The sequence below is a fragment of the Triticum urartu genome, chromosome 3A (genome assembly GCF_056163025.1).
Source record: "Triticum urartu cultivar PI428250 chromosome 3A, HENAU_Tu73, whole genome shotgun sequence".
NCBI lineage: Eukaryota > Viridiplantae > Streptophyta > Magnoliopsida > Poales > Poaceae > Triticum > Triticum urartu.
In genome coordinates, this window is record NC_141875.1 from 579,323,643 (window position 1) to 579,336,191 (window position 12,549).

Here is a 12,549-nt window from a genome sequence, read left to right on the forward strand (position 1 = left end):
TGCTTACGTGGATGATATTGTGGTTAAATCTAGGGAGAAGGAAACTATAATTGATGATTTGAGAGAAACCTTTGATAACCTCAGAACATACAAGATGATGCTTAATCCGGACAAGTGTGTCTTTGGTGTACCGGCGGGCAAGCTATTGGGTTTTCTAGTGTCCAATAGGGGAATTGAGGCTAATCCGGAGAAGATCACGGCTATCACCTCCCTGGCTAAACCGAAGTGTATCAACGATGTTCAACGCCTGGCAAGCCGGATTGCTGCGCTAAGCCGGTTTATCAGTCGCCTGCGTGAGAAGGCAATCCCTTTGTATCAGATGTTGAAAAAGACGGATCAGTTTATCTGGAGTTCTGCTGCTGATGAAGCATTCGAGGACTTAAAGCGGCAATTGGCCAATCCGCATGTGCTCGCCGCTCCCGTTGACAAGGAGCCGTTACTGCTATATGTTGCTGCTAATGTTCGGGCGGTCAGCGTAGCTATTGTGGTGGAGCGAAAAGAGGCAGGTAAGGAGCATCCGGTTCAATGTCCGGTCTATTATATCAGTGAGGTGCTCATTGAGTCCAAACAAAGGTATCCGCATTGGCAGAAGCTGGTGTATGGAGTTTTTATGGCAAGCCGGAAGCTTAAGAAATATTTCCAAGGGCACTCAATCACGGTAGTCAGTTCTGCTCCTTTGGGAGATATCATCCAGAACCGGGAAGCAACTGGCCGGATTGCACAGTGGGCCATAGAGCTGGGGCCGTACGGTTTGAAGTATGTGCCTCGGACAGTGGTTAAGTCTCAAGCACTTGTTGATTTCATCAATGATTGGACGGAAATGCAAGTACCTGAAGAAAATCCGGATTGTACGTATTGGACCATCCATTTTGATGGATCCAAGCAGTTGGAAGGCTCGGGGGCTGGAGTCGTATTAACTTCCCCACGAGGTGATAAGTTTTGCTATGTTCTCCGTTTAATGTTCCCTTGTACTAACAATGCAGCTGAGTATGAAGCCTTGCTCCATGATCTTCGAATGGCTAAGGAGATGAATCTAAGTTGAGTTAAGTGCTTCGGTGACTCGGACCTTGTGGCTCAGCAAGTGTCTGGCACTTGGGACTCCAAGGACCCACTCATGGCAGCATATCATAGTGAGGTGGATATTGTTGCAGGTTATTTCAGAGGCTATCAGGTGGACCACGTGGACCGGCAGAAAAATGAAGCGGCGGATGCTTTAAGCCGGCTGGGCTCTCAGCACAAACCGGTCCCGCCCAATGTTTTTTTGGATGTGCTGCACAACCCGTCGGTGAAGATCCCTGGTGAAGAGGATTTGGCTATTCCTGATCCAGAGGCTCAATTGGTGGCAGTTCTTCATGTTATTCCAGATTGGACGCTTCCTTACCTGGCGTACAAGAACCGGGGCGAGTTGCTAGAAGATGAGATTCTGGCCCGGCAGATAATTCGGCGATCCAAGTCCATGGCTGTCATCAACGGTGAGTTGCACCATTGCAGTGTATCAGGAGCTTTTCAACGTTGCGTGTCTCCTGAAGAAGGTTGTGAAATTTTGCGTGAGCTCCACGAAGGAGATTGTGGTCACCACGCCGGTTCAAAGTCTCTAGTGGCTAAAGCGTTTTGCCATGGTTTCTATTGGTTAACTGCTCATGCTGATGCGGAGGATCTGGTCAGGCGATGTGATGGTTGCCAAAGGTTTTCGAGACATGCTCATGTACCGACTCAAGAATTGAGAATGATTCCAATTACTTGGCCGTTTGCGACTTGGGGGCTGGATATGGTTGGGCCTTTCAAAAGGTCCAAAGATAAGAAGACCCACCTCCTGGTGGTAGTTGACAAGTTTACAAAGTGGGTGGAGGCAGAACCTGTTAGCAAGTGTGATGCGGCCACGGCGGTTCAGTTCATCAAAAAGGTGATTTTCCGGTTTGGCTTTCCGCACAGTATTATCACAGATAATGGTACCAATTTGTCCAAAGGTGCTATGAAGGAGTTCTACGAACGGGAGCACATCCGGCTCGACATTTCATCAGTGGCACATCCACAGTCCAATGGTCAAGCAGAAAGAGCTAATCAAGAGATCTTGAGAGGCATCAAGCCCCGGCTCATGGTTCCTTTGCAGAGAACACCGGGTTGTTGGGTAGAAGAATTACCATCTGTGTTATGGAGCATCAATACAACACCCAACAGATCAACAGGATACACACCGTTCTTCATGGTTTATGGAGCGGAGGCGGTTCTCCCCAGTGATATCCGTCATGATTCACCTCGTGTCACGGCTTATATTGAAGCGGACAATGAGACAGCACAGCAAGATGCTTTGGACCGGTTGGATGAAGAGCGTGACATCGCAGCCGCCCGATCGGCGATTTACCAGCAGGATCTTCGTCGTTATCACAGTTGCCGAGTCAGAACTAGAGCCTTTCAGGAAGGAGATTTGGTGCTTCGGCTCATCCAAGATCAGATTGGTATGCATAAGCTATCCCCACCTTGGGAGGGGCCTTTCGTGGTCAGCAAGAATCTGCACAACGGGTCGTACTATCTGATCGATATTCGAGAGCATAAGGACTCACGTACATCAGAGGAGGAGACTAGCAGGCCATGAAATATAACTCATCTTCGGCCTTACTATACCTGAGCCATTGGCTATACTTATGTACATATTACGACAATGTATTATGATTAAGTATAATAAACCGGAACCTCAGCTAAAGCGGGGTATCTATTCTTTTACATCATGTGAGGTTACACGGAGTTGCTCTAAAGCGGCCTCCGGTTTACCCCTTGAGTTCGCTTTGCTAAAAGCATCGTGTTATATCACTTGGAGGATTGGTCGTGTCCGAACCAATACCATGCCTCTTGATAGGCGAAAGCCACCAGATCACTTGGGGACCTGGTCATGTCTGAACCAGTCATGCCTCTTGATCGGCCTAAGGCCACAGAATCACTTAGGGGCTTGGTCGAACCCGAACCATGACCACGCCATTTGGTCGGCATAAATGCCACAAGAATCACTTGGGGACCTGGCTAACTAGAACCATAGTTACACCTAACGAGACCTTGGTCGTGTTTGGCCATGGTTACGCCATTTGATCAGCTTAAATAAATCTTTTTTGGCAAACGTTTTTGTCGTTGCTTTTGCTTCATATTTTTCTTTGAAGGGGGTTTTTTGTTTTTTATTGTGTTCTTTAAACCGACAAAGTTTTTTAACCAATCAATTGACGGAACACAGTTCACGTCAATCCGGAGACTATTTGTCTGGTTTGATCCTTGTTGTTAACATCCTCTTATGGAGTAACACAGTGTTTATTATAACCCGGCACGGTTTACATGGTAACTAGTGTCATATACATATACAGGAGTTGTTATTTCCTCCAACAGTGTGGGTTTGCAAAACTCCGCTTCAAGGTTGGCCAAGCCAACTTCACACTCAACGGTGGTAGGTATTATGTATCTCAAAATTTTGATCATATACTTAAAATTTTGTTTTGGATGTTTTGGCTTTATATACGCAGAATCATATTCCGCCTGACGGTACAACCGCGGTGGCACTTGACGAATTTCTTATTTCAGAAAGTGTTTTGGAAAGTTCATTGCCACAGGAAGAACAAGTTATGCACGAAGGCATATCAACATCAAAGGTATCAGCTAGCCTATTACAAGGCAACGTGGTGCCCATAATAACATAATTGTCTTTCACAAAGGAGAGGCAGTTTTAAAACCGGCTTCCGGTTTAAGCTTGGCCACCAGCCTGGCCTGATGGTTGCGGGTCATCCTGCGCCGCTTCAGCTTCCGTTTCTCTACCAAGTGGCTGGAAATCCACAGTTGTCCAGTCGATTCCCATTAATGCTTGAAATACAACTTCGTCATGGATTAGCAAAGATGGGTCAATATCGGGAGCGTAAGTATGCTTACGGATTGGAGGGATCAGATTTTCTGATTCATGGATTGGTGCAGCTATTCGCTTGTTCTTGCTGTCATATTGGGCTTGATAATGAGACAAGTCTGCTTCCTCAGCCAGTTGACAAGCTAGCGGACGTACTTCCCGGTTTATTCCTCGCAAATCCGCTTCACCAAATTCTGACCCGTCTTCCTTCAAGCTGGGATAGCCCTGAGCCGCTTCAATAGGATCAAAATCCGGCACCCAGGCTTTTGCTCGGATTAATGCATTGATTGCACCGGTTCGAGCAGCAGATTTCTTCAGCTCTTCAACCCGGGCAGGAAGCACTGACAGTTTCATCAGAGTATCTTGAATCAAAGTGGGCACCGGTTTGTTATGAGACACGGTATAGATGATTCGCTGGGCACCAGTATACAATTGTTCAACCAAGGTATAGGCGGCTTTCAATTTCTTCCGCACATCTGATCCCAAGTGACCAATGTGTGTCCCTGAAATACCATAAAGGGTTAATAAACCGGCGACTCTGTAAGAAGGCAGAACCAATTCAGAAGGCAAGCTGACTTACCAAAGATAGCAGTGGTCATGGCATGAACGTGCCGCTTTATGCTGGTCAGTTCATCCGTCACTGGTTTTAGTGTAGCCTCGGCATCCTCTGCTCGTTTGATCAAAGCGGACTTTTCAGTGGCCCAATCCGCCCGTTTCTTCTTGAAATTCTCCTTAAGTTGTTCCATGGCGCTTAAGGCACTAGCCAATTCCTCTTTTGCTTTGGAGGTTTCAGCCTGTTGGGTTTTCAGGTTTTCTTGCAGATCGATGACTTGGTTTTCTTTCGCCTTCAGCTCCGCCTGCAGGCATACAGATATATGTTTCAACAAATCGGTAGAAGGATTCAAGTACCAACCACATAACAAGTTATGCGCTTAGCACTTGGGGGCTAATGCATATTCGATCTTCATCTTTCAATTGTTTACAAAGTCCCAAGATCAATACAAGCATTCAACTTGGCATTTGGAGGCTAATGGCTATTTGATCATATGTATTCTGATGCGGCAGTTTCAATTTCTTAAAGTACCGGTTTAACTACACTAAGTTGAACCGGCCCTTGGGGGCTACATTAGTAAATTTTCAAAGCATCAAGGTTTATATTATTAAGTCCTGGTTTGAAAGAATATTTCAAACCGGCCCTCGGGGGCTAGGAGAGTCAGCAAGAATGAAAGCATACAAGCAGGAAGGAACATATGGAAGTTACCTCATATTTATCTTTCATCATGTTAACCAGACCGGCTTCATAGTCATGGCTGGTATATAGCCGGTTCAAATAGCCGGAATGGATATCTTGGGCGTTCAGAGCAGCATAAGTCGTCAGATTGGCGTTCCACTTGCCTTTGCTAAAAGCAGCAAACTCTTCCTTGGCAGAATGTTTGGACAAAGCGACAGGGTTGCTTGGCTCAGTATGGCCAGTACCAGTAATGACAACCTCATCATCCTTGGTACCGCCGGTTTGCACTGGAGCTGTTGGCTTGTCAGTAGGGTTTGCTGGACCGGTGGAGTGTTCAATCCGGATGGAACCTGTGGGCTGATGGGTAGGACCTGAGGTATCAGTAGGTATCTCTTCAATAAGAAGATCATCATCTAGCTGCGGTGGATCATTGGGAATATCCTCAGGGACAGCCGTTTCAAGATTGGGTGTTTTGCCCGGTTCAAGAATGACATCTTCTTCGGCCGCTTTGTCCAAGCGGGCCTTCTTGCTTGGCCTAGGTTTGGCCCTGAGAAGAATGACCAAATTAAATACAGCATATGTTCTAAGGCAATATACTGCAAACATCACAATAAATATAGCTTACCCAAGCACCGTTTTGAGCGGTGGGAGCTGAGTAGCTGATGACTCGCCAGAAGATGAGTGGGAAATAACCTGGTAATCGGAGTCAGACGGATTAAGAGGTTGACGAAAGCAGCCCGCTTTAGGACAAGCACTGACAAGCGAATTAGAGACCTCGGAATGACGTTTCTGAACCGGACTGTTCGGTAAACCGGCGGAGGTAACTACCTGGCCGCTGTGCCGGGTGGTGCAGCGAGCTTCGTGTTGTTGAGTCTTCATAAGAAGTTTAGGATCCAAATAAGCAAGAGGATGAGAAAATTTAACTTTCTAGTTTGCCTGACAGATTTTTTGTGAAGGCAAAGTTTCTGAATCGAAAGAGAGAATAATTACCTCTGCAACATCCGCATGGCTGGCTTCGGCATCATCCTGACAAATATCATTATCAATAAGATGCAAGAAAAATAAACCAAGTGAGTCAAGCTCTACCTCAAAGTCCGGATTATCCACCTCATCATCAGGGGCCAGATTAGAAGATGCAGTGGTTCTTTTCCTGTGGGCATTCTTTTTCACAGCTTTAGTCTTTTGCCGGGTTGCTCTTTCCGATTTGTCTGGTTTCTCTGGTTTCTCCTGCGGCAGCTTTTTGCTCCAAAACGGATCATCGCCCTGATTATGCAGACACTGATATTACAAACAATGACCAGACATATCAATAACAGATTCAGCAAAGAGAAAAATCAAAGTCTTACAGCTGGCGGTTTGTTGGTGGCACAGAAGGGAAGCAGGCCGGTTCTAGCGCAGACATGTTCCGGTTCATTCAATATCTTGCGCACAGCCTCTGTGATTTCTTCACCAGAGAGTTGGAGTTTGAAATGTCGCAGAGGGTCATCAACACTATCAGTATACCCGCACATCAAACCGGAGCGCTGACTAAGGGGCAGTATGCTCCATGATATCCAACAGCGAGCGAGATCAACCCTGGTTAAACCATTGGCCATAAAGGCTCTGAGCTTTGACGGCTGGGGAGCATATTTGCTTCTCTCCTGGGCAGTCAATCTTTGAGGAAAAGGGTGTGTATTGCTGAGCCGCTCCGGACGAAAGCCAGGCAAGGGATTCTCACCAGCAGGGGAGGTGTCTTTGCAGTAGAACCATGTCTGATTCCACTCCTTGGGGTGACTGTGCAGCTTGGCGTGAGGGTATGTGACCTCTTTCCTTTTCTGAATTGCCATGCCACCCAACTCCATATTAGAGCCATCAGTAAACTCGGTACGGCGGTTTAGATGGAAAAGATCTCTGAATAATTCCACTGTGGGCTCCTCTTGAAAGAACACCTCACAGAGTACTTGGAAGTGGCACATATTGGTAACAGAGTTGGGGCCAGTGTCTTGCGGATGGAGTTGGAAATCGTCTAAAACATCCCGGTAAAATTTAGAACCGGGCGGCTTAAAGCCTCGGGCTAAGTGATCTACGAAAACAACAACCTCTCCTTCTCGAGGTGTGGGAGAGCATTCTTTGCCAGGAGCCCTCCAATGGATGGTATCTTTACTGCCTAAAGCGCCAATCAGGACTAGATCGTCCAGTTGATCCTCTATGACGCGAGAAGGAACCCAATTGCACTCATATACTTGCTTGGCAATGATGGAATCTACAAGGCAGAAGATCCCGGTTCAAAAATGCATTTAATCAAGGTACGTTGGTATGGGCACTGTTAAACCGGAAACAGAATTATCTGAACCGGAGTTTCATGAAGCAACCAACATCCGGCGGTTCAACAAGGAGACTAATGGTATATACCGGTTTGTCAAATTTTTCTACAAAGTTAAACCGCCTGGTCTAAGCATTGAACAGTCAAGACTGCAGATGAGTAAGTACACAAAAACAGATTTCGCAAGATTATACTACAGCTTTGGATCTGGAACATGTTTATAAAGGAGATAAATATTCAAGGCCCAAAAGGAGCAGTGCCGAATCAATAAGCGAAGGTACGGATAAGATCTATGGTCTCAATATGCGAAAGTGAAAACGGAGGATAAAAACTACTACTACACAGAGCGAAGATTCACAGACTCGTCTAAAGGATCTATCATACGAACAAGAAGCAAGCGATGAACAAGGAAGAACATGGAAACCCTAGAACAGATCTATGATGGAAAGGATAGAAGACTTACTGGAGCTGAGGAAGAAGCGGAAGGTCGCCGCGGTGCTCTGGTACGCTCAGGGTGATGCAGCGGCCAAGGTTGGTGCAGAGGTCGATGGCGGCGGCGGAGCTCCGAAGACTGGGCGACGCGAGGAAGATGTAGCAGAAGGGCACGAAGGGAAAAAAAGAAATGACCCTTCGGTCCTATTTATAAAGCAAGGGACAAGGATCAGCCGGGAAAATCAAGGGGCCGCAAGTTTGGAAACAGTGCTGTCGCCTCGATTATCACAGATCTGTTAAACAAGAAGGTATCATGGATAATTTCTTTATGACAGATGACGTCACGCCGGTTTACAGCAATCAGAGAAGATGACATCACGGCGGTTCACCAAACTATAAGAAGATGTTGAAGATGAAATTTTTGCTAAGGATTGACATGAACCTGTTCAAATCAATCTGGGGCCTAATGTTGGGGATATTACTACTGGGCGTAAACCAGCCTATCTAGGCCGGATTAACTTCGTCAGTAGTTAAGCAGGTTAAAGCCCATGAAGATAGATAAGGGCTCAAGACCCATAATCGGTTGAGAGCCTGTAGCCGTAAACCGGCGTCAATATGTAACTTGTATTGTAAGTTAGGAATAAGTAGAGACCAAACCGGACACATCTATGAGCCGGTGTTGGGACTCTGTAAACCGACGGGCGTCACCCATGTATATAAGGGGACGACCCGGCGGCAGTTCAAGGATGACAGACACAACTCGAGACATAGGCGAAGCTTGTTTGCTCCCTAGTCATCGAAACACCCATCAATTCCATCACAACTAGACGTAGGCTTTTACCTTCATTGAAGGGGCCGAACTAGTATAAACCCTCTTGCGTCCTTGTGTCCGCTTTAACCCCTTCAAGCTAACCCGTTGCGATGGCTCCACGACTAAGTCCTTTCTCTAGGACATCTGCCGTGACAAAACCACGACATCCGCCGACCGAATATTCCCTTAAGAACGCTAGCTTTCGGCTTCACCCAGTCTAAGGTACACATCCGGATGACCCGGCAGTAACAATCGCAGAGGTGCTCCCTTTATGCCCTAGCCGAACTAACGGGAACGTAGGGCATAAGCACAGGAGCCAGGCAACCCAGCTTGGCTAAAACTTAAGTCATATCGATGCATATAATGGCGAAGAAAAGGTACATATGAGGAAAAAACGCATATGTGATGATCTTGAAGCTCGGAAAATAACAATAATAAGCTTCTGTGCAAGAAGCCCCCAGGTATAATGGACGTACATATTTGAGGAAAAAAAGAAGCGAAAAGAGAGGAGAAAAATAATGGAAACAATAGGGGGGAAGGAGACAAACAAAGAGTTCGGCGCTAGGCATAGAATCTTCGGAGTCTGACCGCGTTCCAGGGGCTCGGCTCTATGCGATGGTCTGATGCATCACGCAGGAGGTACGCTCCTCTAGTGAGAACCTCTTAAATGATGAAGGGACCATCCCACTTGGGCTTGAGTTTCTCCTTTTTCTTCTCCGGCAAGCGTAGAATGAGTTCGCCAACGTTATAAGTCTTGCCCCGCACTTCTCTGCTTTGGTATCTGCGGGCCTGCTGTGGCGACCTGACCCGAATGGATCAAGCGCTCTGTGCTCAGGTGTCATCCCTGGATCAGTAATGCTGACACCACACAGTACATCGAAGGATTTATAGCAGAGTGGCAATCACACACTTATTACATCGTTGTCTCAAGGAGAACTTATTACAATAAATATGGCTTAAGGCCATCTAGTGTCGATAACAGCGGAAGACTCGGAAGATAAATGGGTCCATCAACTCCAATGGCATCACTGAGTATAGATCCACGACCTAAAAGCACCTTACTCGTCGTCTGAAAAGTCTGCAACATGAGAAGTTGCAGCCCGAAAACGGGTCAGCACATGGAATATGCTGGCAATGTAACACATAGAGAGTAATGGAATGAAACAGCTATACTATATGCATATATGGCTGGTGGAAAGCTCTATGGTTACAGTTTTGCGTAAAGCCAGTTTTTCCCTACTGCAAAGGAATAAATTTATTTAACTATCAAGGTAGTTGTTAAACATCGAGAATGGTTGACAGCATTCCGATCCCAATTAAGTAATTAAAATCCAACAACATTAATTAGAAGTAACATGATGAGATTCACATGATATTCAAGTACTAGATACTCAAGTTGTCCATAACCGGGGACACGGCTAATCATGATTAGTTTGTACACTCTGCAGAGGTTTGTGCACTTTTCCCCACAAGACTAGATCGCCTCCGTTTGGTTTCTCGCACTACAGGGTGTTTGAGAAGACGGATGACCGAGACACAGTCTTTCAGAAGCGCTAGCACCTTACATGTGGGTAGACCGGTACACCTACTTTCCCCTACATCTGCTAGTCTACCCGTAAGAGTTTGCACGACTTAGTCAACTATGCCGAAGCCCATAATGGCTTGTGGCTGCACACGGAAGTTTCTAGCATGAAAGATCTTATGATCCCTTTGAGCCTGGGTGGCGGTCCAAAATAAAAACAGGCAAGTCCTGATAGACATCAGGTGCCTCAATCCACCCAGATGTGTGTTTAAGTTGCCACCTTAGATAAACCATTAAATTATCAATCTCACATCTGTCATGGATATCACTCACCCAATCCACGTCTACTAGCATAGCATGGCATAAATAGCAAGCGTAGAAGTAGCTCCCAAAGGTTTCATAATAATACAGGTAATAGGTACTACCTCATCTACTTCCCATCCCTCAATTTAATTAGATCCTAATCACGCAATGTGAGAGGATTGATCTAATGCAATAAAACATGGGTTGTAGAAAAGGTATGATCAAAGTGTTACTTGCCTTGCTGATGATCCGCGAGACCTAGGGTTTCAAAGTAACAAGCGGCGCAATCCGGGTAATCTATCACAGACAAACAACAGGCACACAATAAGTACTCATCTAATGCACAGGTAAAACTCGAACGAGAGAACGAACCAGAAAGTTCAACTTAAGAACTCCGGTTGCAAATAAAGAACGAACCGAACAAAGAAACGGAAAACAAACGGCGGAAGAAAACAACTCGGTTCTAGCAAGTTGAAACTAGGTCAAATTTTACCGTAGCAAAAACTTGTTTAAGTTGATTAGTCGGAACGGCGGTTTCGAAACAAAACTCCAGGCGCTTGAATCAACTGATTCCGATAAACGAGCGAGAAGAAAGACTAGAACGAAGATCGGATCTGAGATCACGATCGCAGAAAGAACGCGGAATAAATCCGACGAAAAGAAAAAGACGAACGGTTAAACGAAAGGACGTCGTTAACCGGAAAAAAAATCGGCGATCACGTTCGTTGAGACGAACGATCCGAAAGAAGAACGAAAACTGATCTAGGGTTTCAGAAGAAAACCGAAACAAAAACTGGAAGAAAAAAAAAGAAAAGAATCGGAGAGAAAACGGAATGGTTCTTTTAGGAAAAACCGGACCGGGGAATAAAAAGAGAGGCGCGGCTAACTCGGGAGGCGGGCTCCGGGCGGCGGCTAAGGGCGGCGGCGGCTAAGGCGGTGGCTTGGGGCTGCGCGCTGCTGCTTGCTGCGGCTTAGGAGGAGAGGGGCTTGGGGTTTTGATGTGAGGAGAGGGGGGTGTTGGTATTTATATAGGAGGGGGGCTAGAGACTTGGGGAAGGGGCAAGGGTGGCGGCGGCCTGGAGTCCTTCCAGGACTCGGGCGAGGCTGGCGGCTGGCGCTGGCGCGCAGGGCGGCTGGCGGCTGGGCCGGCCGGCTTGGCCCTTGGCCCAGGCGGGGCGCTGCTCCCTTTTTTTTAAATCGGTTACGCGCGCAGAAAACAAAAGAAAGAAAATCTAAACGAGCTCCAAAATTCCTAAAGTAAATTTTCCCCGACTCCTAAAAATGAGCCAAACAAAATGAACTTTACTCCGGACCTAGAATGCAATTTTTGAAAACACGCATTTTTCCCTATCCAAATAAAAGCAAACAAAACTCCGGCAAACAAAATTTGATCTATTTATTAAATCTTCATTTTTCCTCAATTTTGGGAAAGTCATATTATTCCCTCTCTTATATTTTTGATATCGGAAAAATTATTGAAGATGAAATAAATAAATCAAATGATCCTCTTTTCAAATTCGAGAAAACTCTCAAATATGAAAATAACGAGATCTCCAACTCTCTCCGAAGGTCCTTGAGTTGCGTGAAATTTCTAGGATCAACCAAAATGCAAGAAAAATATGTTATGCATGATGATCTAGTGTATAACATTCCAAATTGCAAATTTGGGATGTTACAAACCTACCCCCCTTAAGATGAATCTCGCCCTCGAGATTCGGGTTGGCTAGAAAATAGGTGAGGGTGGTCCTTGAGCAAATCTTCTTCTCTCTCCCAGGTGGCTTCATCCTCTGAGTGATGGTTCCACTGAACTTTGCAAAACTTGATGACCTTGCTGCGGGTAACTCTGCTGGCATAATCGAGAATCTTGACTGGCTTTTCCTCATACGTTAAGTCGTCCTTCAACTGAATCGCTTCGAGTGGCACGGTATCTCTTAACGGTACCTCCGCCATCTCGGCATGACATTTCTTCAGCTGAGAAACATGGAATACATCATGAACTCCTGACAGCTCCTCTGGTAATTCCAACTTATAAGCGACTTCTCCCATACGTTGCAAGATCTTATACGGTCCAACG